The 25,324-nt window shown below is 47.6% G+C and overlaps 1 protein-coding gene across 1 annotated transcript in view; it reads right to left on the reverse strand.

Moving 5' to 3' along the window:
• ERFL (ETS repressor factor like) overlaps positions 1-25,324 on the reverse strand; it is a 167,358-nt gene that overhangs the window by 103,789 nt on the left and 38,245 nt on the right. The gene's annotated exons all lie outside the window — the stretch shown is intronic.

The following is a 25,324-nucleotide window of genomic DNA, read 5'->3' on the forward strand; positions in this document are numbered from 1 at the left end:
GTTGCAGCACTCACCCCGCTTTATTGGCCAAGGGAGCTGGTGTACAGCTTCCGGGTCATGTGGCCAGCATGACTAAGCCGCTTCTGGCGAACCAGAGCAGCGCACGGAAACGCCGTTTACCTTCCTGCTGGAGTGGTACCTATTTATTTACTTGCACTTTGACGTGCTTTCGAACTGCTAGGTTGGCAGGAGCAGGGACCGAGCAACGGGAGCTCACCCCGTCGCGGGGAATTGAACCACCGACCTTCTGATCAGCAAGTCCTAGGCTCTGTGGTTTAACCCACAGCGCCACCCACATCACTCAGGGCCAGCCCTACCATCAGGCAAAATGAGGCAGCAGCCTCAGTCACCAGGTGTAAGAGGGAAGTGGTGACGGCAGCTCCATTGCCACCAGCCATCCTGAGTCTCCTAACTTCCTATCCATTCCTATTCATCTGAGTCCCGATGGCAGCAATTTACATTGTTGGAGCTTGGTCTTCATCAAACAATCACAGGTTGGTGAGAGACATAAAACAATTTCAACCAAAACAGTAGGTGGAGCCAGAGCCAATGTCGGCATAGCCAACTAAGGACAATTAATTGGTCTCTTCTCTTTCTCCCTGGTGCCCTCCTGCAAGGGCAACACTTGCAAGTTTTGACAATTTATACACTGCTTGGTTACAATTGTGTCTTAATGGTGTACAAGAAACCTAATGCAACGGAAACAAAGATCACTTGACTGTCTATTGCAGAGAAAATAACTCAAAAGTTACGTGTTTCTAGAATAAGGAAGACCTGGAACACTTCTATGGTGTTTTGTAATATTTCATTTCTTATGTGTCAAATGCAGATAGGCAAAACTCTTTCCCTTACCAAATAATGAAATTTGGCTTTCATTATGTGTTTGCTGCTTTTAATCTCGCCCCCCGCGTATTATCCACTATCTCATGTATTTGGAAAATATAACCTTTGCACTGCTCGTATGTCTCTCAACTTGGATTAAGATCTTTTCTGTTTTTTGCATTTTTGACTTTGCATTATATACAAAATATAATAATACAACTTTAGGTTTTTTTAAAAAAAACACAACACAAATTTCTCTGTGTGCAAGGAACTCAACAACAAAAAACAGAAATAAAAATAACTTGTGTATGCTTTAAAGTATGGTTGTGAATCCCCCCCCCCCCCCGATTCTTTGTTTTATCTTTTTGGAAACCATTTTGAGGCTTTTTACAATCAAGCGGTGTATACATTTTATGAAATGCATGCATGCATGCATGCATGAATGAATAAGAACTGTAAAATATAAGAAGGCTGGCTGGCAGGAGCTGGCTGAGATTGGTGGGGCACTGCCCCATTTACCCTGGTGGACCAGCCTCCTGCTTTTAGCCAGAGACACCAGGAATATGGAACCCACCCAGGATATTCCCCTGTAAAGCACTCTGTTTGCTAATTATAGGACCTTTCCCCATATCCAGATCTTTTTCTGCAATAGGGCTTAGAGCCCCAATGATGTGTGGGTAGCAGAGCAGCATCAGAGATGTTCTAGGCACCTTCCCTGGGTTTTTAAAGCAAGTCTCTTAAAAATATACATATATGAAGAAGTTTATAAAAGAAAATATGGATTTCCACTATGCTGGTCGCTGAATGCAAAAGTAGTAGAATGACTGAACACTTTGATTATTGTCCTGTGCAATCCTTTGTAAGTTTACTCAGAAGTAAGACCCACTATATCTAGTGTCAAAGTGCAAGTAGATAAATAGGTACCACTCTGGCGGGAAGGTGAACGGCATTTCCGTGTGCTGCTCTGGTTCGCCAGAAGCGGCTTAGTCATGCTGGCCACATGACCCGGAAGCTGTACGCCGGCTCCCTCGGCCAGTAAAGTGAGATGAGCGACGCAATCCCAGAGTCGGTCACAACTGGACCTAATGGTCAGGGGGTCCCTTTACCTTTACCTTTAAGTGGGCATAAGATTGCAGTTGGAGTCCCCTTGATGTCAATATGTAAGGCTGTTGAGGAGCCAGCATCACCCTGGGGCTCCCAGCATCTCAAAATGTATCCTAGGGATCTCTCCCTGGCCCCACAGGTAGGCACGAGAACCTGATGCCAAATTCTACTGGTTCTCTGTACTGCCACCTTGTGGGATGAGCAGGAGCTAGGAAATCAGATTTGGGTATAGGCCTGAGCCCTTGGAGAGACTTTGCCCTTCAGACAAGACAGCAATAAACCAGGTAGGTGGGACTTGTGACAAAATGTTGCAGAAGTGCTCCTCTTTGGGGCTCCAGCTTGCCAGCCAGGCCAGCTTCCAAGATTCTCCATTCCATCCCTCCTCCCCAATTTTCCATTTCCCCATCCAGCAGTCAGTGTGCGCATGGATTACTGCAATGCGTTATACATGGGGCTGCCTCTGGAGATGGTTCAGAAACTTCAGCTGGTGGAAAATTTGATGGTCAGGTTGCCCACCTGAACGAAACAGTTTGAGCATATAGCGCCAATCCTGGCACTGGCTGTCAGTTAGTTTCCAGGCCCAATTCAAAGGGCTGGAGCCTTATGCATTTCAGGACTGCAATACCGCAAGGACCACCTCTCCTCATATGAACCACTTCGGACCCTGTGCTTGTCATTGGAGGCTCTTTTCTGTGTCTCTGCTCCCCAATATGCCCAGAGGGTAACAACATGGGATTGGGCCTTTTCTGTGGTGGCTCCCTGTCTGTGGCCTGCTCTCCCCAGACAGTCTCACCTGGTGCCATCATTGCATGTCTTTTAGGCACTAGGCAAAAACATTCCTCTTTACCTAGGCCTTTGGCCATTAAATAATCCATGACCTGTTAAATGTGAGGGGCAGGGACGGGACCGGACCCGGACCGCTATTATGCTTATTTTATTATTATGCTGTGTGGTACGGAAGCTGTACTACCCAGGACAGGATGGGGTTGTGCAGAGTTGTTAAGGCAGCAGAGAGCATTGTTGGCTGCCCACTTTCCACCTTAGAGCAGATTTATGCCACAAGGTGCCATAGGAAGGCACTGGACATAGTAAGAGATCCATCGCATCCTGGTCACTGTCTCTTTGAGCTCCTGTCGTTGGGACGGAGATACAGGACGATGAAGACAAGAACGAGCCGTCTCAAGAACAGCTTCTTCTCCAGAGCGATCTCGGCCCTGAATGGGAAACCTGGACTTTGAAAGTCATCTAATCTTCCTTGCTGTATTATATTGTATTGTTTTAATTAGTGTTTTTATAGTTGTTCTGATTTTGTGTGGAGTGCCCTACCTGGGTGGATGGAGCAGCCAAGTAAATTTCGTTGTCCCTGAGAGGGGGCAATGACAATAAAGATATTATTATTATTATTATTATTATTATTATTATTATTATTATTATTTTATTATGGTGCTGCATAAATTATGATCCCAGCACCTTGGGATCTTTGGAAAAAGGGTGGTATATAAATTGAATTAAGAAGAAGAATATTATTACTATATATTAATTAATATCAGTATTAATAATCATGTGGCTACCAAGCATACTCAGTCTTCCTTGGGCTCTTAGAGGTTTTTTCTGGGTGGGTGTGTATGTTAACATTTCACCCTTCCTAAATATTATTCTGTACTCCTAAAGCTTTTGTTTGTTGCTTTTTTGTTTGTGCTTTTTTGTTGGAAGCCACCCAGAGTGGCTGGGGCAACCCAATCAGATGGGTAGGGTATAATAATAATAAAATTATTATTATTATTATTAGTAGTAGTAGTAGTATTACTACTACTACTACTATTACTAATGGTTGCTATATGGAGTGAATCAGCACTCTGACTAAGGGCCACTCCAGAATAATGGTGTTTCTGCAACACGCCTTAGTGGCAGATTTATTGAGGACTGTCCACACATCATTCTGTGTTATTAGTTGTTCTGCGATGCGTCCCCAATTTTACTGCCTTACTGCTGTCTAGACGGGCACTTTTGCACTAAAGAGCAACAAAAGACGCACAAAAAACCCTGGAGCATTTGTGTCATGGAAAGTTAAAGGGTTTCGGCGGGAAGCTACGGAAGATGCACTGATTGAAAAAACCCCAAAACCTTTGCCGGAGGAGTGAAAAGTATTGAAACCACGATCGCCTAAAACCACCCTGATACCACCACAAGCACAAATCATCACGGGTACACAATAAAGAGGACATTCAGAGGTGGAACCCCCACAGTTTAAGATAGCATTGTGGGCTCCCATGAAAGAGCTCGAAAACATCGGCCTAAACGCCCAGGTCCACACCGATCAAAGATGGGTTCCCCATGGGGTATCCCATAGATGACGACCACCCAAGTCTCCAAGGTACCAGGTTCTCTCTCTACCCCCCACAATTCCGCCTCGCCTTTTTGCCCCGCTAATGCCAACGTACTGCCCACGTCCCTTGAGGAAAGGATGCGGGGGGGGGGTGCGCTCCTGTCCCAGAGCGTATCATTTAACAAAGGAGCTGGTGGATCAATGCTGACTCCTCGCCTAAATGTGGCAGGCCCCGGCCTGCTCTGGTGTCGCTGCGCGTTGCCCTCCGGCAGACAGCTTGAGTGATGGTACACATTAAACAGTTAATCCGCCTGATTGAATGTTTGCTTCCTCCAAATTGAAACATTAAACAACAACGGAGGGAGAAGAGGCGGCGACAAATCAGTCATGAAAGATTCATTTTCTCCCGAATAATGTATCTCATGAGCACGGAATATACAAATAGGCCGGAGCCACCGGCGGAAACTCCACCTCCCCCTCCTCCCTCCCCACCTGCCAAGCTGGGAGCAGGGCCACCCAGCATCCTCCCCGCAGCCAATTTGGCCCTCTCAATATCGCCAGGGGGCCGCAGCGCCTGGGTGAAGGCACCTCTCAGCGATCCAGCGGCACCTCTCTTTTTTTCCATGTGTCACCAAAAGGGATTGGGTACCTTTCCCTTAACGGAAAGGAAGATCGAGGAGGGAGGGAGGGAGGCTTGGAAGCTGTTGTCCAATGTGGGAGGTAGGGAAAGTCACCAATGAGATGGAGAGAAGCAATGCTGAGTTCATCAGGCCTCAAATGCTTATAGCCCCCTGAATTGGCACAAGGTGAGCAGGTGTGCAAAGAGGTCAAGGTCAATAGGAGTTGCACCAAAGAAGGAACAACATTTTCAGCTGCTGCTTCTCATGGAGGGTTGTTGCCACCTCACGAATCCAGATACCAAAAGTGTGTCATTTTAGGGGCCACAGTGTGCCACCCAACCCATGTTGACCCCCACCCCGGACGTCCTTTTTATTGTGCACCGGATATCTCGATGACGTTGTGCCCTGAGGGTTCGGAATGTTTGTGAACATGCTGTGGTGTCAAACCTGGCTAGCCAATCAATCCGAATCAGTTTCACACTGCCGGAAAGGAAGAATAGGCAGGTCTCTAGGTATGCTGCAGAGGCAGGCGAAACGCGGGGTTGATGGTAGAAGAAGAAGATGAAGAGTTTGGATTTGATATCCCGCTTTATCACTACCCTAAGGAGTCTCAAAGCGGCTAACATTCTCCTTTCCCTTCCTCCCCCACAACAAACACTCTGAGAGGTTAGTAGGGCTGAGAGCCTTCAGAGAAGTGTGACTGGCCCAAGGTCACCCAGCAGCTACATGTGGAGGAGCAGGGAAGCGAACCCGGTTCCCCAGATTACAAGGCCACCGCTCTTAACCACTACATCACACTGGCACCACAGTGGTAGAAACACGAAGGGGAAGAGCTGGAAAAGCTGCAACCGACTCATCTCCCACTTGGGTGACCTAAAGAGCTATATCCAGTGTCTATCTGCTGTGTGTGTGTATCCCAGTTTTACCATTACAACCACCATATCAGGGAGGTTAGACAGAGAGACAGCATCCTCTTGGTAGTTTCACAGCACCCTTTGAAGTGCAGGGAGTGGCATCCCCGGAGAGGACATTTTCTGTGGCACCCCAAGCTTTCGAATTCCCTCCCCTCAGAGGTGGACCATTGTATAGCTTTCGCCACATGCTGAAGATGCACCTCTCTCTCCTGACCTTTGACGCCTGAGATACATCTGGGTTTCTGTTTTTTTTAGGACCAACCCTATTCCTCCTCTCAGTATAAATTGCTTTAACTGATTTTAATATGGTGGACATTTTGTTTTTACATTGCTGCAACCTGCCCTGAAAGCTTACCATGAAAGGGCAGGTAAGAAATAAAACAAAACAAAATAAACAGCCCACCTTCAGCTTGGTGACTGAGTAGGGGGATGTGAAGCCCTCTATGCCCAGTGCTTGTCTGACTCTCTAACCACTACACTACACTCTCCTTTGCCTATTGAGGGTAACTCTTAAAAGCAAAGATGGCCTGGACAACAGAACATCCAGGATCCCACCTCTCGTTCTGAAAGGAAGTTAAGGGTGCAAACAAATGATAATTTAATTTGTTTCCCTGCGAAGGTGTGAAAGCAACTATTGTATGATACAGGCATAGATGTTCATTATGCGTATATTCATCCTACTTCCATCTCCACCCAAACAGTTTTACAGCAAAACCTGTTTTTTCTAGAAACAATAGTGATATGTTTTTATTGTTTTATTGCTTGTTGTTCACCACCCTGAGCTCTTTAGGGAGGAAGGATGGGATATCCATTTTAATAAAAATAATAATAATGAAATGTGCATGCACACCCAAAGCCAGTATGAGGAAAGGATGAAGCAGTTGGGTTTGTTTAGCCTGGAGAGGAAACCATGCTAGCCATCTCCAGATATCTGAAGAGGTGTCCACACAGAGGACAGAGCAGATTTGTTTACTGTTGCACCAGTGGGTGGGAACCTGAGTCAAAGGGTTGAAGTTACAAGAAATAAGATTTCAAATAAACACTGAGAACTGCCTGAGAGCAGAATCCTGTCTGCTATAGTTTGCTAAGGGTGCTGACTGTGGTTAGGTGGCCCCAACTGCCCTTGCAGAACCACAAATTCCAGAGGGACTCTGGGAACTGTAGTTTTGTGAGCAGAGCAGGAAGTCTCCTAACCACTCTCAGCACCCTTAAGAAACCACAGTTCCCAGGATTCTTTGGGAGAAGCCATGACCTTGGACTGATCTCATGAGAGAACTAGCCAGACTGTGACCCCTGAGCCCAGGAGATAAGTAATTATACAACCTTTAGAAGACATCTGAAGGCAGCTCTGTATAGGGACTAATGTTTTAGTGTGTTTTTATATACGTTGGAAGCTGCCCAGGGTGGCTGAGGCAACTCAGTGAGTGGGGTATAAATAATAAAATTATTATTATTCCGGAATAAAGGTAAAGGGACCCCTGACCATTAGGTCCAGTCGTGGCCGACTCTGAGGTTGCGGCGCTCATCTTGCTTTATTGGCCGTGGGAGCCAGCGTACAGCTTCTGGGTCATGTGGCCAGCAGGACTAAGCCGCTTCTGGCGAATCAGAGCAGCGCACGGAAACGCCATTTACCTTCCCGCTGGAGTGGTACCTATTTATCTACTTGCACTTTGACGTGCTTTCGAACTGCTAGGCTGGCAGGAGCAGGGACCGAGCAACGGAATAGGACATCCCTATTTTCATTGGAGAAATCTGGGCGGGTATGAGACTGCAGGCACAGAGTAAGGAAGGAAGACGTACCTGGAATTCTGACAAGCACAGGATGGAGAATGCGGGGCAGGGGGGCGGAGAAGAGAGAAAACTGTCTGGATGGTGATGCCTCCTTCCTTCTTGTTCCCCATGCAAGGTATAGGAACAGGATGGGAAAGGATGGGGAGAAAAGTAATTGCCGAACCCCTTGAGCTGCGTTTGGAGTTACAGACAAGACCTAATGATGCATTGGACAAAAAAGAAAAAGGAAAAAGAAAGAAAGGCGCTCTGTGTGTGTCTGTGTGTCGTAGTAGCAGTAGTAGTAAATACCAGAAAGGATTTGAGCGATGGTCCCCGTTTTGTTTATCCTGTGCATCCTCATTAAATTTAGCACTACAATTTGCCAGCATAGCCACGACAGCTGATTTACATGGATGCTTAACGAGCTTAGGAAGAGGGAGGGGTGGGAGAGAGGGAGAGATTGATCATGGTGTTTATGTACATGGTGGGGTGTGTGTGTGTGTGTGTGTGTGTGTGTGTTGAGCTTGTCAAGCCTCTTTTGTATAGAAAGGCCTGAGGCCTTTAGCAATAGGTAAGATGATATCCGCTCCAGCCTCTTCTTTGACAGCCAATGGGATGCCCTCCCCAAATTAGGTGCTCCTTCCCTTCTCAGCCACAGGTCAGCAATCCTGGCCTCGCTGGATCCCACTTCCATCTCAGATCAGGGGGTTGGGGGGAGAGAGTCTATGTTTCCTCTCACAGCCACCTGTTGTGCCCTGAACAAATAGCTCATAACACAATGGATTGCAAATGTAATTATCGTTGATTGATTATTTAGGCTTCTTTCCTGCCCTGTCTCAAGGGCGCAAGTTGGTCTACAATATATCCTAATCTCATTTGGTTCCTCACAGCCAGGATAAGCTGGAAATGACAGTGGCTATGTACACACTGGCGGCTTGGAGCGCAACGTGGTTGTTCCCCAGCCCCACTGCATTTTAAGGCATTCCAACAATGCTTGTGCATGCATCATGCAGGGCTCTCCTAGGGACACAGGTGGCGCTGTGGTCTAAACCACTGAGCCTCTTGGGCTAGCTGATCAGAAGGTTGGCGGTTCAAATCCTCACAACGGGGTGAGCTCCTGTTGCTCTGTCCCAGCTCCTGCCTACCTAGCAGTTTGAAAGCACGCCAGTGCAAGTAGATAAATAGGTACCGCTGTGGCAGGAAAATAAATGGTGTTTCCATGTGCTCTGGTTTCCATCCTGGTGTTTTGTTACGCCAGAAGCGGTTTAGTCATGTTGGCCACATGACCCAGAAAGCTGTCTGTGGACAAACACTGGCTCCCTCAGCCTGAAAGCGAGGAGCGCCGCAACCCCATAGTCGCCTTTGACTGGACTTAACTGTCCAGGGGTCCTTTACCTTTTACCTTATTCCCTGAATTGCTTCCCCACACTGAGCTCAAATTCACTGAAGCTGTCAACTGTGCATGTACGGTCACTTGCAGGTGTGCAATGGCTATCTCCAATGTACACACCTCAGCTTTACTGTGGCTTCCATTTTCTAATCTGATGGAAACTGGTTTGAATCACACAAACATAGAGAGTCCACCACCCCTCGTGGGATGCTGTTCCACTGCCGAACAGCTCTGACTGTCAGAAAGTTTTTCTGAATGTTTAGTTAGAATCTCCTTTCCTGAAACTTGAAGCCATTGGTTCAAGTCCTACCCTCCAAAGCAGGAGAAAACAAGCATGCTCCCCTTCCATGTGACAACCCTTAAGATATTTGAAGAAGGCTGATCGCCGAAGAATTGGTGCTTTTGAATTATGGTGCTGGAGGAGACTCTTGAGAGTCCCACAGACTGCAAGAAGATCAAACCTATCCATTCTGAGGGAAATCAGCCCTGAGTGCTCACTGGAAGGACAGATCCTGAAGCCGAGGCTCCAATACTTTGGCCACCTCATGAGAAGAGAAGACTCCCTGGAAAAGACCCTGATGTTGGGAAAGATGGAGGGCACAAGGAGAAGGGGACGACAGAGGACGAGATGGTTGGACAGTGTTCTCGAAGCTACCAGCATGAGTTTGACCAAACTGCGGGAGGCAGTGGAAGACAGAAGTGCCTGGCGTGCTCTGGTCCATGGGGTCATGAAGAGTTGGACATGACTAAACAACAACAAAATCATATCTCCTCTCAACCTCCTCTTTTCCAGGCTAATCATACCCAGCTCCTTCAAGCACTCCTTGTAAGGCTTAGTTTCCAGACCCTTGATCAACTTGGTTGCCCACCTCTGCACACATTCTGGCTTGTCAACATCCTTCTTAAATTGTGGTGCCTAGAATTAGACACAGTATTCCAGGTGTGGTCTGACCAAGGCAGAATGGAGTGGTACTATTACTTCCCTCGATATGGACACTATACTTCTATAGCATTAGCTGTTTGGCTGCTGCATCACACTGTTGACTCGTGTTAAGCTTGTGGTCCACCAAGACCCCTAGATCCTTTTCACATGTACTGCTAGTAAGCCAGGTGTTCCCCATCCTATATTTGTGCATTTGGTGCTTCCTGCCTAAGTGCAGAACCTTACATTTGTCCCTATTGAAATTGAATAGTCCCTACTGAAATTCATTTCATTAGTTTGGACCCAATTCTCCAATCTGTTAAGGTCATTTTGACTATTGATTCTGTCTTCTGCAGCATTAGCTACCCTTCCCAGTTTGGTGTCACCTGCAAATTTGATGAGCACCCCCTCCATTCCTTCATCCAAGTTGTTTATGAAGACGTTGAACAAAAATGGGCCAAGGACAGAACCCTGCGGCACCCAACTTGTCACTTTTTTTCCAGAATGACAGGGAACTGTTAGTGAGCATTCTTGGGGTTTGGTCAGTCAACCAACTGCAGATCCACTTAACAGTTACCTCATCCAGCCCACATTTCCCCAGCTTCTCTGCAAGAATATCACTGGGGACATCGTCAAAAGCCTTACTGAAATCAAGATACACTATGTCCATATCATTCCCCTGATCCACCAAGCTTTGCAACACTATCAAAAAAAGAAATGGCATTCATCTGGCATGACTTGTTTTTGAGAAACACCAGCATCCTTTTCTAAGTGCTCACAGACCAACTGTTAAATTATCTGTTATAGAACTTTTCCTGGTAGCTGGATTCTGTATCAGTGGCTGTTTCCCCATAGGAGTCACTAGTTCTTATCAAGTTACAAGAAAAGAGATTCTGAGTAAACATTAAAAGAACACATGTTCTGATAGTACGAGCTATTCCCCAGTGGAACAGACTCCCACGAGAGGTGGTGGAGATCCATTAGTTCATGGAACACTAACAGGTGCAAAACCAGGAGTATATTAAGCAGGGGTTCGCAAACACCGGGCTCGTTAACCTGGCCCACGAACCTTGTGGACCCTGCCGCCTGCTGGGTTAGTCCCTGCACTAAACCGGCATGGCGCGGAGGCCTTGCCATGTGGGGACTGACTTCCATGACACTGACACGGCTTCGGATTGGTTGCAGGAAGTCCGAAGCTGTTGACGCCTCTGGGTGGGCGGCGACACTAGTGCGGCTTTGGATTGACAACAGGAAGCTCCTGCAGCCAATCCGAAGCTGCAGACGCCTCTGGGCAACGCCTCTTCCTTCCCGCTAAGGGGTCCACATATGGCCAAGAGCCAAGTGGAAGGAAATGGCAGTGGGGAGGCTGCCTCCACCGCCCAGGCTAGTGGATTGGGCTCTGTGCCCCGCGGACCCCTGGCTAAGGAAGACAAGGACTCTGCCGAAGATGAGGTGGCAGCGGCGGTGTGAGTGGCGTCCTTTCAGGAGAGGAGGTGCTTTCAGGAGAGGGTGGGTCTGGCCCCCAACAAGGTCTGAGGGACAGTGGACCAGCACCATCCTGAAAAAGTTTGCTGACCCCTGATCTTAAGGCTATTTATAAGGATGTTACCAAGCATCACCTGCCCAAATATGAAGGTGAATAAGAGGAGGTACAAACCAAAAAGAAGATGTTTTAATATGCTTTGCACAGTTTCTGTTATTATTATTTGAAATTATATACCACCCTATATCCTGAGGTCCCCGGGCGGTTCACAGAACAAAATCAAAATATTAAACCATAAAATACATAATCAAAATAAATACCACAACCCAATAATCCCCCACCCAAAAAAACACATTCTAAAAGGGCACAGGATCCTCACCGCATTTAAAGTAAGACAATTAACAAACCTGGACAGGATCCACTCATTTAAGTATGGAAACTTACCGTATTTTTTTGCACCATAACACTCACTTTTTCCCTCCTAGAAAGTAAGGGGAAATGTCTGTGCGTGTTATGGAGGGAATGCCTAAGGGTGGCGGGGGGGGGGGGGGTCTGCTGCAGTCGTGAGCAGAGGATCCATGGTTCCCTTTCCTTCCCTCCTCTGTGGCTCGCTTTGAAACAGCAAAGCGGGAGAAGAGCCGCTGAGTGGGGAGGAGAGAGGGACAGAGAGCCTGCTTCTTTAAAGGAGCAAAGTGGGAGAGGAGAGGAGCCTTCTCCCCTTAAACCCCTCTTCTGCATTATTAGCAGGATCCTTCTCCACACACCCCACGCGTGCTCCTTGTCCCTTGAGTGCTTTTCCTTCCCTCCCCACTTAAAACGTGGTTACAAAGCACGGATCCACATGGATCCTCAGGATTTTTGCACTGGGTCACCTCAAATTCACCATAAGATCACATAGCATGTCCATGGCTACATCTTGCACCAAAAAAACCACGCACCCACTGTTGCCTGGGGCCGCAGTGGTGCAAAAACGTGGTTACAAAGCATGGATCCACATGGATCCTCAGGATTTTTGCATCGGGTTACTCCAAACTCACTGTCAGATCACATGTCTGGGGCCACAGCATGAACCACAAAAATCATACATCCAGTTTCATTTAGAATATTTTTTTTCCTTGTTTTCCTCCTCTAAAAATATGTGCGTGTTATGGTCGGGTGCGTGTTATAGAGCAAAAAATACGGTATATAGTTTGTGTGCCTGTTGTCACTGACATTGTGCAAAATAAACACAATTGCCTAACATGTCTGATATCCTCACCCATTTTTCAAACTGCACATTACCCAAATGCACACATCACCCCCCACCCAACTAAACAGCTTGTTAAAACCCTTGAAGTGGGCAATGGCAGTGTGAAGGAGGGAGAGAAGACGGCACTTTCCTGTTATTGATCCACTCATCTTCCAGCTCTCTTGCTGTCAAGCAAGCAATTAGTGATGGCAAGGAGGAGTCACAGCAAGTGGGCATCTCTGGTAGAATGGAGGTAGACCACTGGGGAAGAGGGCTACCAAAGGCATCTTCCTTGAGCTACCCACCCAAAATACCTGGAGCCAACACTGGTCAGGCCATGCATGGGCCAGGGCAAAATTTGTGATTTGTTGATGCACTAGTACAGACATGACACTAACCATGACATTGCACCTGTATCCCAAGTATTCACCCGTATTTAAAAATCTGTGAACTTTTTGAATGTTGCCATAAGCACGAATGGGAAATTCCAGATTTGAGACCAGTTTGGAATGTCTAACCTCCATGTCTGAAATGTGGGTGTTTAGAAGTTTTGCTGGCATCAACTCACGTTCTGATTTTTACAGGCATCAAATATCAAGTTTCATCACCGTCATGTACTAACTACCACTGCATGCCAGCTATCAAATGCAATCAAATGTGAAAATGAAAGTGAAAACAGCAACAATGAATATCCCAATTTGACACCAACAAAAAAATAATCAGTGAGAATCCTGTAACGACTCCATTCCGGTCTAATGCTGAGTGTACCTTGGTTGATTTCATTGTCCATGGAAATATATCCATTTGGAAAATCACAAACACACTTATTCTTTGTTACCACCATTTCACAGATTCTAGTGTGGCTCTTTGAGACTGGAAACAGGTCCCCAGTTGAGTCCGAACTCAGAAGATGAATCTGGTGGATCCATTTTATTCCAACTCACACCATTGGTCCATGTGGCTCAGTAATGTCTATTCTGATTGGCAGCATCTCACCAGGGTCTCCAGAGAGGAGTCTTTCCTAGTCTATCTAGAGATGCCAAAGGCTGAATCTAGAACTTCCTGCGTATGAAACATGGCCCTTCCCAAAGGCTCCTATTCCAGCTGAAGGTTGGTTTGCACAACTTTGGGGGTTGCGGTATAATGGATAAGAGCACCCTACTGAGGCATCTGATCAAGGCCTGTATTTTAAAATGAGCTTAAAGATTTGCAAATGTTTCATGCCAGGCAGAAAACCAGCTGGCTAAGGACTTTGGCAGTTGTTTATCCTCCTGGACAAGGGCCCCCCTGATTTATAGTAGTAGCAGGAGACAGGTTTCTCAAGGTTGTAAAAGGGAAATACAGGCTGGGAGCAAAGGTTACACTGACCCTACATATTACAGAATACAGTCAAGCTGCAAAAACACTAATTAAGAGTTGGTAAATAGTAAGATTTATTGTTTAACAGAAAATAATACCACGAGCCATTTGTTTTAGCCATTTGTTTTGGAATGCAGGGGCAACAGGGGCAACAGGGGCAAAAGGTGATCTGGTAATTAAGGTGCCTTGTTGAGGCAAATGTAAGATATATGGCTACTTGTCTGCCATTTATGGATAGAAGGAAATATAGCTCTTTGTCTCCCATAAAAGGTAATAGGAAATGGGTGTATCTTTTATGATTGGTTCTAGCAAACAGCCAATAGGAATTTCAACCAGGCTGATTGGACAGAGGCAGCCAAAGGAGGAGCAAGGGGGCTGGGTTGAGGAAATATAAGTGCTGGCCATCAGGGCTGGAGGGCAGGCAGAGCTTTGGTAGCCATATACCACTGTGCCTATCATTTATTTGTCTGACAAATAAATTATTATTTTAATTTCTCTATTGCTGCGTTGAATATTTCATTCCAGCTAAGCGTTAACCACAAGCAGGGTGCTACACTACTAATTGATCAAGGTGGGTACCTGCAACCTTCCTCCCACACACTGCTTTGTAAAATCACCCAGGGCTTGAAGTGCTGCCCTCTGAGGAAGGCCAACAGACAAAAAGATGACTAAACCTGGAGAGAGATGAATCACACCCACCCTATAATGAAAGTTGATTGGCAAAGGAGGAAGAGAAGAGGCCTATCAACAGATATTCAGCGAAGGAGGCTGACTGGACCCTCCATATTCAGAGGCTGCAATCTTTTAACTACTGGCTCTTGGGAACAAGCAGCTATTGGAATCAGATGCTAGCAGAGGCGCATTTAGGGAAGTGTGACCTGTTTGCACTCAGGAATGCTCAAGTTAACCTGGTCTCCACCCCCATCATTCAGCCCAGACACTGAGGTCCAGCTCTGAGGGCCTTCTGGAGGTTCCCTCGCTGTGACAAGTGAGGTTACAGGGAGCCAGGCAGAGGGCCTTCTCGGTAGTGGCGCCCGTCCTGTGGAACGCCCTCCCAGTGCGCCAGTGTGGTGTAGTGGTTAAGAGCGGTAGTCACGTAATCTGGAGAACCAGGTTCGTGTCTCTGCTCCTCCACATGCAGCTGCTGGGTGACCTTGGGCCAGTCACACTTCTTTGAAGTCTCTCAGCCCCAATCACCTCACAGAGTGTTTGTTGTGGGGGGGGGGAAGGGAAAGGAGAATGTTAGCCGCTTTGAGACTCCTTAAAGGGAGTGAAAGGCGGGATATCAAATCCAAACTCTTCTTCTTCTTCTTCTTCCCATCAAATGTCAAGGAAATAAATAACTGACTTGAACACCACTAGTAATCACATACAGCTCCCAAGTTAAAACAGTTCAACTCATCATGAGATCTACAACCTCTCCTAGACTATGACAGTTCTCTTTCTCAAGCTCTGGGAGGAAGACCTTTCATTGCCCACAGACAACCACCTAGTCTTGCACAACTCCTCACCCACAATAATACAACAACCAGACTTAACATGGACACTGGTACCAGAGCCTGCAATAAACCCAGATGCCAACTTTGCTGCCACATACACCCGGACAACACCATTACTGGCCCCAACAACATCAAACATACCATCTCAGGACTATTTAATTGTTCATCTTCTAACATTGTGTAGGCCATCAAATGCCAACAGTGCCCTTCAGCTCTCTATGTTGGACAAACAGGCCAAACCCTACACCAGAGGATAAATGGATGTAAATCTGACATCAGGAATCACAAGACAGAGGAAACCAGTAGGAGAACACTTCAATCTCCCAGGACATTCTATACAAGATCTCAAAGTAGCTGTCTTATTACAAAAGAATTTCAGAAATAGACTGGAAAGAGAAGTTGCAGAATTGCAACTTATTACCAAACTTAAAACCATGGAGAGACCTGGTCTGAATAGAGACATTGGATTCTTATCCCATTATACATCTCACCCTTTGCTTTTTCCTGTAAGACCAACTGCAGTCGTTAACAGTCGTCAACAGGTTTACCACACCTATCAGCCAATCACCCATTCCCACCACCCTTCTGAGTAATACCCCTCCCCACCCTCTCACTATATAGAAGGGTCTGGTGACTTCTGTTTCAGTGTATCTGAAGAAGTGTGCATGCACACAAAAGCTCATGCCAATAGCAAACTTAGTCTCTAAGATGCTACTGGAAGGAATTTTTTTATTTTGTTTTGACTTTTAGAAGACATCTGAAGGCAGCCCTGTTTAGGGAAGTTTTTAGTGTTTGATGTTCTTTTAATATTCTGTTGGGAGCCGCCCAGAGTGGCTGGGGAAACCCAGCCAAGTGGGCAGGGTATAAGTAATAAATAATAATAATAATAATAATAATAATAATAATAATAAATAATAATTAAGTTCAGTGTGGTTTCTGGAAGAGCTACAAAGCTCAGTCACACTGGGCACGTAGCCTTGGGTGGCACCACAACTATGAATTAGAATGGAGTGCGAGAGGCAGAGAGGCACTGAATTTTTACGTCACAAAGGGTGCTGAAATTTGAGACCCCAAGATGCTAGACATGATGGACTTTTTTTTGTAGATGGTCATTTTTATGTAGTCAAATCTGTTCCTAGAGGTGTCTACTGTTTGAGAGACCTATGGGTACAGATTTGGCTACTTAGTTCTGTAGTGGGGCTCTCCTCCTTGGCCCCAACCACTGGCGGAGGAAGGGGGTACAGGGGGTGTGGTCTGCCCCGGGTGTCATCCCTGGGGGGGGGTGACATCGGCGCAGGTGGTGCCCCCCTGGAATGCTTGCCGCTTGCCATGGCACCACCCTGGACCATGCGCCGCAGGCACCCCCACCCCCATGGACAGCTCACCCCACCCACGGGTGCATAGCATGTGTGCTGCTCCAGGTGCCGGAGCAGATAGCTCCGCCTCTGACCCCAAACACTCTCCCTTGACTTCTGTGCTGGCTTCCCTTTCCCCCCAGCCAGCCAGCCAGCCAGCATGCCCAGTCCAGATCAAGACCTTTTGCCCCTGCTGCACTGCTAATCCAGACCCCCACTCACCCGGCGCCTGTAATTTGCCATGCCAAAGGAAGATTTCCCAGCTGCCTTTCCTTGCCCAGAGCATCTCCCGGTTGCAGACCTGCATACACTTACCTGGGAGTAAGTCCCACTGAATTTCATGGTACTTACTTCTGACGCGGGTGGCGCTGTGGGTTAAACCACAGAGCCTAGGACTTGCCGATCAGAAGGTGAGCGCCCGTTGCTCGGTCCCTGCTCCTGCCAACCTAGCAGTTCGAAAGCACGTCAAAGTGCAAGTAGATAAATAGGTACCACTCCGGCGGGAAGGTAAACGGCATTTCCGTGCACTGCTCTGGTTTCGCAAGAAGCGGCTTTGTCATGCTGGCCACATGACCTGGAAGCTGTACGCCGGCTCCCTCAGCCAATAAAGCGAAATGAGCGCCGCAACCCCAGATTGGGCCATGACTGGACCTAATGGTCAGGGATCCCTTTACCTTTACTTCTGAATATGCAAGCGCCTTACCTACCCACTCCATTTCCGTTTCCGTTTGTGGTCCCAGAGGCATTAGATTGGTTTCTGTTGAGAAGGCAGTGGCGTAGCGTGGGTTGTCAGCACCCGGGGCAAGGCAAGGAATTTGCGCCCCCTAACCCATGGATTTTAGTAGGGGCAGAGAGCTGCGAGTGCGAGCGTGCCCCCCCCCAGATGTTGCGCCCAGTGCGGATGCCCCCCCCTGCACCCCCCACGCTACGCCACTGTGAGAAGGGCAATGCACACCAGAACAGGCTTCACTTTAGGTTTTCTCCAGCGGGGCAGCTCTCGTGGTCTTTGCAGTCTGCCTCCACCCCCACCATGAACAAAGATTTCAGGCCATCACACCAGTGCAAGATACATGAGTGGGATGGCTGAAGATGCCACACCGGCCAGCCATCTGGTGCTCATCACAAAGCAATCGAACACCGGTGTCAGCTTGGATCCAGCACCCTTCATGAGCGCTGTCAGGGCCAATTGCCACCAACTTTTCTGATCACGAGGGTGCCGCTTACAACTCCTTTCTTCTCAACCTGGGTTCAGAAAAGTGCTCTTGGGCAATTGGTTTTGTGCATGGTTTGGTCCTGGGTACAGAAACTCTCATTTTTGCTGCATAACCACTCAAGAATTTCCTCATTTCGAACAGAGGGGTTTCCTTAGAGAAACCTGGCCGCTGCTCTGTATTTCGACTGGTTCTAGCTCCATGTCGGTTTGTTCAATATTATCAATTTGCTTTAAGCAAGAGTTCCCAGATGTTTCACACACACACCCAGAGAGTATGTTTTTGGCTGCGGTCGCATTGCATCATGGGTTTTCCAGCTGAAACAATGTTCTTCCCCAATTTGGTGCCCTCCAGATGTATCAGACTAACATTCCCATCATCCCTGGGATGGGAGCTATGTTTTTTATTTCTTGATTTGCCACCTTTTCTTTCAAGGAGCTCAAGGAGGTGTACATGGCTCTCCTGGCTCCCCATTTTATCCTCACAACAACCCTGTGAGGTAGGTTAGGCTGAGACACCGTGGCCGCCCCAAGGTCAGCCAAGGAGCTTTGTGGGTGAGCGGGGATTTGAACCATTTCATCAACAGCTGGCACCAAGCTGTTCTAACAGGAAGGAACCATTCTTTGTCTCTGACTCAGGGTAGACCCACTGAAATTACTGGAACCAAGTTCATCACATCCATTAATTTTGATGGTCCTGCTCTGAATACAATTCATGTTGAATGAAGCCCCAGATAACTGGCCTCAACCACTTGATCATTTCATGCTATCCAGGGTGCTGTGGAGAAAAGTGAGGTTGAACCCTCACTTAATCTGGAGTAAAAAGGCCAGTCCTTGCCTATATATATATATACATATCAATCACCTCTAAATGTATATTGCTTTACCCCTATCAGTACCGAGCAACAGAGCAAGGTCTCGGTTTTGAGCCAGGGCCTCCTAGGACTGAGTTCAGGAATTTGTTTCGAATACAGAAAAAAATGCACTTTTCCTGGAATATGGAAATGACATTAGAAATACGCTTCCAAATTTGTACGGGGTTCCTTTTCTTCATCCCTGGATGAGCGGAACCATTGGCTATGCATCTGGGATTAGAAGGAAAGGCTTTCATATCGTTGATTTCCAAGCAGTCTTTAGTCTCTGGACCACTTATTTTTGACAGCACTGAATAGGGGAATAGAGGGACTATGGAAACTGATTCTCAGCAACGGAACACATTTTTTTAAATACATATATATATAAGCACTTCTGAGAATGTGCAGAGTGCATTCCCTTCTTACAACCAGTCTCCTCAGACATATAAATATTAGTGGGCAAGAGGCTTTAGTACCAGACATTTCAAGACAGTTTCAAACCCTGCACTTTTAAAAGAAAAGTTCCCTTTAACACATGCAAAGTGTCTTTCCCTTCCCAGTAATAAAGACGGCCATGCATTACAAAACAAATATCTGTGACTACACTGGGCACACTCAGCACATGTGCAGAGGAACTGTCAAAAAAAAAGTGCAGAATTCCATAATTCCTCAAACTCCTGTAACCTGTAAAGACCTGATGTGCAGACAGGCACCGGGTTGAAATTACTCAGCAGTAAATATAAGGCGCTTCGCACATGCTCAGAGACACACACAGCTGTTACTAAATTCACATGCTTACGGATGGGTCAGGCCTTCCAGACCAGAGGGTGACATTTCCAGACATCCTGGGTCCCACTCACCCTCCCAGCTTAAAAAAAAAAGGCAAGAAACTTAAACATTGGGGTATGGGGGGACCCAGACTAGGAACCCCGCTGGCAGGTTGGGGGGTTGGGAGAGGGAGTCCCCGGTTCGTCTCCAGCTGGCGTGACCACCACCTCGGCCGGGGTGGGGGGCAGAAGGGGGGCGAGCGAGCCGTGCGCCCCGGCTCAGGCAGCGAAGTGGAGCCGACTCTGGAGTTGATCAATATTCGATTTAGGTGCTAATTCGCCGCTTTTCTGCAGCTGTCAGCGGGTGATGTATGGGGGAGGCGGCGGGGGTCGCCGGGAACCAGAGCCTTCTCCGCAAGTTAACAATAGAGCCGCTTGAATATTATTTATGGGCTCGGACTTTGGACGCGCGGGGGGGGGGGAATCGGAGATCTGGGAAGGTGGGTGGGGGGTGGAAGGGTGGCGGCGCGCGGGGAGGTGGGGGGCCAGGAATGAAGTGAAGAGTTGTCTATTTGTGATGTCTCTTTGGCCCGTGAATGACAACAACCCGCTGGATAATTTAACAAACACTACAGAGGAGAGAGAGAGAGAGACACAGAGAGAGAGAGACAACAAGGCGCGGGGAAAAGGGGTGGGGTGGGGGGAGAAAGAGTGGGGAGGGAGGGAGGGAGATGCGCTTATCAAGCCCTGGCCCTCCTCTCCCCAACCCCCCAACCACCACCCCCCCAACCACCCGAGCGCCATCCCAAACCACCCAGCGCCGATTTGACAACTTAATCCCCTTTCCATTGCATTAGAGAAGCGCCCGGGCAAAGGAATTGGGGGTGACGGTTTGGGGTGAGAATTTGTAAAAAAATAAAACCAGGAAGGGTGGGGTGGGATGAAGAGGATGGGAGGATGTGGGGAAAGACTGGTCAGGAATGGGGGGCAAAACTGGGTGATGATCACACAATAAACAACCCATGCGCGTTTCTCAAAGGTCAGAGTCCACCCTGAATTGCTGAGCTGGTTGGTCCTAACAGTGGGTGGCAGTGGCGATGTTAGTCTTTGGGAAATACTGTAGGTGGGAAGAGAGAAACGGAGGGTGGAAAAGTGGTATGAAAGCGGCGGGGGGGGGGGGGAGCAAGAACAACTTTAAGCCCCCACCGCAACTACTTTGTCGCAAGAAATCTCCAAGGAGTATACTGTGGATAAGAGGCTCCTTCGGTGCTGCTGCCTTGCTAGGCTGTAGGCCTAGGTCAGATACGATTTTGTCCTTGGTGTTTGTCTCTTGGTGTCAGGCAGGTAATGGGGGGAACCTCAAAAACTGTGCCTAAAAGAGAGGGACATCGAAAGCTGCAACCCTCTCCATCTCCATCCCTACCCCCCAGATGGGTGACCATGGCATGTATCATTCCAAGATGTCCAGTAACTGTTTTAACCCCAAAAAATCCCCACAAAGATGGGGGAATAGAGGAGTGGGAGCCTCCTCCTCCCTCTCCCCCCCCCCCCGCAAAAAATGGACAATGTTATTAATGTACAATTGATCCATTGTGTGAGAGATGCTTTGGGTGGCGGTGATTTTTTGCACTGGTGTGTCCTCCCCAGCCTGCATTTCATATACAAATGAGCACATTCTTATTCTAGTCATAAATTGAAGACGTGCAAAATATGGGGGTACAGTAGGAGGGCCGAGAGAAGCCCCCCCCCTTGTGAAATGAATTTGGGGAAGCAGAGGGTGGAGGATGGCTGTCAAAGCGGCAGAGATGCCAAAAGGAAAGAGGCAATTAGGAGGAAAGGATCTTCCCCCCAACTATAAATCTACCCCCACTCTTCAAAAATAAATAAACAGACAGTTTCCAATCAGAGCCAGTGAAGGGAAGCAGCTTCAAAGAACAAAAAGAGGAGGGGGAGGGGGAGAGGGAGAGATTTACATAGTAGCATATAATCTCGCCAGTAATTTGTTTTAATTACTATTAAAATCTGCTCTAATCATACAAGTGGGGTTTCATTAGCCTTGCGGGAGGAGAGCTAAGCGACGGCTGCCCGCCTTGGCAGCCAGCTTCCTAGGATAAAATGGATTCTCAGGGGTTTAAGCAGAGCTGGGACTGAACCCCAGAACTCTGAAGGCCAAATCTTAGCCCCAGAACACAGGAGGCGAACCGACTTGAGTTCTGTGGAACGCATAGTTTCGAATGGTAAAAAAAGAAGACGTTAGGGTTGGATTAGCACTGATTGTCTTGATTAACACTGATTGTCTTGTTATTTATTTTTCTTATAATGGGTAAAAATCATACAGACCGTGTGGGCCAAATTGTGTGTAGGCTGCGGCCTACCCGGACTTTATGAAGTATGATTCTATGTGTTACGGCAAAATCTGGGTGCGAGGCTGCTCTGCCACCCAGCTCATCGGACTAAGTCCGTGGGTCCCTGCGGAGGAAAATGAGCTCAGCCGGAGACAGGAGCAAACAGCAGAAGATCCAAGTTTATTGCGCAACAGGTTCAATGCGAGATTGAACCCCGAGACTGGGGCGACATAAACTTTTAAAAGTTCCCTCCAAGTCCCAGAATACAGTGCAGAAAACGTCACGAATACATCACAAGAGGTGGGATTACACAGATCAGCACTTCAGGAAAGTGGGTGAGGGTTTACACAGATCATCACTTCAGTAAGGTAGGGGTCGCACAGATCATCACTTCAGTAAGGTAGGGGTTACACAGATTAACATATGGAGGAGGGAGGGGGGAATATGCAGAGCTGGAGATATGCACAGATGAACACTTCCTGGGGATGAGAAAACAATGGTCCCAAATATGCATAGTCTGCCACCTGACATTGCCTGGAGGAAAGGCTGATCAGAGCGATTTGACAGGATTAGGGTCTTGACACCTTGAGGGATTATGGAGGACAGGGGAGGGGTGATGGAGTCCTAGAGAAATTGAGCAAATATATTGTAGCGAAGAAGGTGAAGAAGACATGCCCCCCCTTCCGTAACATATGGGATCAAATACTTTTCGCCAGTGGCGAAAGTGAGCAGGTACGGGCACATATTAGCAAGGAGCACTTCCAAATTCTGAAAGATCCCAAACTTCTTTGTGGAATGGGATCTGTGTTCTCAAGCCCTGTAATGGGATATAGGGGTCAGTAATTCTCTTCTAGAAAGAGGTGATGGAGCACAGTTTTTCACAGCGGGGGAATATGAACTACGATAGCCGTTTATACACTTGACAAAAACTGCTAGTCAAAATGTGCCCCCCCCCCCCCCGTGCAGATGAAGGAATATTCCAAAATGCATCAGGACTAAAATAAATCTTTCTTCAACCACCCAGAATTCCTTCCCCTCTTTCTCTATCACCTACCATGGAAGGAAACACTCCTTTTAAAATTCTTACTGTATGGAGACAAGCTGTCGCAGCCTACTGACAAGGGAACAATACTTTGTACATGTTCAGAGGCATTCCACTACATCCTATCTATTTTCTTTCTGCAAGTTGGAGATGAAATGGGTGCAAGGAGAAGCAGAGGGCCAGCAGTACCTAAGAGCTAATTTTTGTTTGTTTGTTTGTTTGTTTACTTATATTACTACTGTTCCCCATATGGTGAGGAAACAAGGCCCCTCCTGGCCAGCCTTATGGGGGGCTACCGCTGGCCAATGGTGGGTGGAGCCAGAGACAAAAATGGGCCGAGATTTGGATGCCAATTTTATCTTTCTGCGGCAGGTTAGTTTGTACATGCACTCACACGGCCTCCATCCAGGCAAGCAAGAGGCTTGATCAGAGATCAAGGACATATTCCAGCAAAGCAAAAACTCTCAGGGTGAGCACAAGATCAGCAGCAGTTGTGGCTGGGAAGGGGGTGAGACCTGAGGAGAACCCCAAGAGGCAGATAGAGGGTCTTGCTGAACACCGCCCTGACACAATTATTCCTCTCCCTTATAATAATAATAATTTATTATTTATACCCCGCCCATCTGGCTGGGCTTCCCCAGCCACTCTGGGCGAACTCCAACAAAATATTAAAATACACTAATGCATCAAAAATTAAAAGCTTCCCTAAACAGGGCTGCCTTCAGATGTCTTCTAAAAGTCTGGTAGTTGTTGTTCTCTTTGACATCTGGTGGGAGGGCGTTCCACTGGGCGGGTGTCACCACCGACAAGGCCCTCTGCCTGGTTGCCTGTAACCTGGCTTCTTGCAGTGAGGAAACCGCCAGAAGGCCCTCAGCACTGGACTTCAGTGTCTGGGCAGAACGATGGGGGTGGAGACGCTCCTTCAGGTATACTGGGCCGAGGCCGTTTAGGGCTTTAAAGGTCGGCTCCCTTGCTTTTCTATTCTGTCCTTTCTTCCATCATGGCACCCAAGGTGGCACACATGTGGTTTTTAGGTCTCCCATCCAGGCAGTGAACAGGGGAAGCGTGCCCCATTTTGCTGCTCCTGCCCCAATCTCCTTAACGCTCTATTGTGGCAGAGCCCCAGGCCCCAAATGGTCAGTGCCCTTCATTGGAAGCCACAATTTAAGAAGGATATTGACAACCGGAACGTGTGCAGAGGAACCACGATGATCAAGTGGACACGGAGCAATGGTTCCAAACTACAAGAAAGAAGATTCCACCTAAACATTAGGAAGAACTTCCTGACAGTAAGAGCTGTTCGACAGTGGAATTTGCTGCCAAGGAGTGTGGTGGAGTCTCCTTCTTTGGAGGTCTTTAAGCAGAGGCTTGACAACCATATGTCAGGAGTGCTCTGATGGTGTTTCCTGCTTGGCAGCGGGTTGGACTCGATGGCCCTTGTGGTCTCTTCCAACTCTATGATTCTATGATTCTATGATTCTATGATTCTATGAAGGCCTGATGAGGAATGGTTGAAGGAGTTTGGTATGTTAAGCCTGGAAAACAGAAGACTAAGAGGAGATGTGATAGCCACCTTCAACTATATAAAGGGCTGTTACATGGAGGATGGAACAAGCTTGTTTTCTCCTGAACCAATGGATTCAAGTTATAAGAAAGAAGATTCCAACATCAGGAAGAACTTTTTGCCAGTAAGAGCTGTTTGACAGTGGAACGGACTCCCTCGGGAAGTTGTGAACTCTCCTTCCTTGCAGGTTTTTAAGCAGAGGCTGGATGGCCATCTGTCATGAGTTGAGATCCCTGCATTGCAGGGGTTCCCTCCATTGGGGTCCCTTCCAGCTCTACAATTCTATGGTTCTATGAACAGTTCTCTGGAATAGTGTACACACTCAGTGCCTCTCTGCCCATACGCATTTCATTACACAGACAGAACGACTAAAAATGTGGTTATGGTTTAGCTCAGGACTGGTTTGTGCATATGCTTCCATCACTCATTAAACACAGTGTTGGGGAAATATTGGGGTTCAATACTCAATATCCTGTGGGTTCAGCCTGGATGTCCAATAAAATGCAGACACCCGTTGTCAGTCAAACAAGGCTGGTGTGACACGGCGTAGCGTGGGGGGTGCAGGGGGGGCCGGCCGCACCAGGCGCAACATCTGGGGGTTAGGGTTAGGGGGCGCAAATCCACGGGTTAGGGGGTGCAAATTACTTGCCTTGCCCCGGGTGCTGACAACCCACGCTACGCCACTGGTGTGACACAACCTCAGCCAGGAAGTAGTTGAGAGATGACACACCAAATATGAAAAAAACACAC

Source organism: Podarcis cretensis, assembly GCF_951804945.1.
Source record: "Podarcis cretensis genome assembly, chromosome: 8".
Lineage (NCBI taxonomy): Eukaryota > Metazoa > Chordata > Lepidosauria > Squamata > Lacertidae > Podarcis > Podarcis cretensis.